A 1,706-nucleotide genomic window follows, 5' to 3' on the forward strand; every position below is an offset into this window, starting at 1 on the left:
AACCAGATATCTAAGTTCAAGCTCAACTAAGAGTTCCTCATTTTAAAAGACAGAAAACAAGCCATTAGTGGTGTAAAGTCAAAGCTTTTGTTTCTATGTCTTTTTAAGATGTTTGACCTCAAAACACTTCATTGTAGAGAACACTGTTGAAGAGTCGGTGGTTGACCAAAAGATAAATTTCAGGAACACACAAGAATAGGATGTCTATAGTGTTTTCCTAAGGTGATGATATTAAAACTTAAAAGAAAAATATATCAAAATATAGTGTGACATAATAAATCAAAATTAAATGCAGAACTGCCTGTTGTTATAGGTACTGGTGAGTAGATTTGCATTTTCTTTTCTGTTAAGGATGGAAACAATAGTGGATATGAAAGAAGCATCTCATTCTTTACATTCTGGCAGATTTACAAACCAATAAGCATCACATCAATGATCTTTTTTTTTTTAAACTAATATCTGGCTTTTATTTTTTTCCTAAAGAAATATTATTAGTTTAAAAAAGAGAGTTCCAAGAAATTTAAAAGGATTCCCAGCAATGATTATTTCTGAGATCTATCAGATTTGAAACATAATTATAAAAGGCTAAAACCAAAGTATACATTCCTACTTTTCCCTTTTAAAAAAAAATTCAGACGATGTGTCACATCAAGAAAGTTCAGCAGGTTCCCAGGGCCACAGCCTCAGTCATCCTCGGAATCACTGCCCCTCCTGGTGGGGATGGAGTACTGCACGGAGGAAAGCAGCACATCTTCTAGGGGTTTCTTAGGGTTTTCCTCCAGGCTTGTCCTGATTGCTCCAGACTCAGACAATTTCCACTCCAACTCGTCCACTGTCAGGTTCGTGCCACCAAACTCCAGAGGTCCAATAAATTCAGCCTTGATATCACCTTCAAGTTACACAAATGTCGTGGGCAGATTCCTATCAGGATAACTGGGTATGCAGGTTGTTGAAATGGCTTTGATAAATCTGACATCAGGAAACCTCCTGGCAAGTCCACTGAAGTGCTGATTTATCAGAGAACAGAGGGGAATCCCATGTTTGTAAAGGTGCAGGATGACCCACAAGCCCTCACCGGCTTTGTTAACTTCTTGAACATAATCCTTTCCTGAGATTTCCAAAACTTCTCCAAATTTATTCTTCAGTTGGGTTGCTTTCCACTCGGCCAGTCTCTGCTGCCTGTACTTTTCAATCGCACGTTCATCTTCCTCACTAAGTTCCTCTTCGTTATCCTCCGGTTCTTCCAAAGTCATGTCTTCATACGTTTTCACAATGGACTGCTGAAGGACCCGCTCTTTCGCCTCCTTCTCCAGATCCTTCAAACTTCCCTTGGAGGGCAGGATGCCTCTTTTGCGTAAGATGTCTTTCCACTCGGTGTCTGCGTTGGAGTCCTGCATTTTCTCACGAGTTGCTCGAGCCCAGCCTGCAGCCGCCACTCCGCCCCTCAGCTCTCCTCCGCGCATGCGCGCAGTCGCCGACCCGCTTCTTCCCAATGGTCTTTTTATTGTACACACCCTGGTGAATTTTTATTCCAAGAGACACAGCTCTTTTGAATCTAATATGAGTCATCCAAGCAAATCAAGTCGGGCAAGATGAAGCTGTAGATTTTTGAAGTGTGAGGTGTTTTCCACTTACATGAAAATAGAGAAGTGGACCCCACTTTATAAATAGCTTTAGCTTGGCTACCCATGACAACAGTTTTCCAA

At 41.0% G+C, this 1,706-nt stretch overlaps 1 pseudogene; it reads right to left on the reverse strand.

The window, feature by feature from the left end:
• Positions 1-683: 683 nt before the first annotated feature.
• Positions 684-1,397, reverse strand: LOC102977480 (phosducin-like protein 3; annotated as a pseudogene).
• Between the last annotated feature and the right edge of the window lie 309 nt (positions 1,398-1,706).

This window comes from Physeter macrocephalus, chromosome 7 (assembly GCF_002837175.3).
Source record: "Physeter macrocephalus isolate SW-GA chromosome 7, ASM283717v5, whole genome shotgun sequence".
Taxonomy (NCBI): domain Eukaryota; kingdom Metazoa; phylum Chordata; class Mammalia; order Artiodactyla; family Physeteridae; genus Physeter; species Physeter macrocephalus.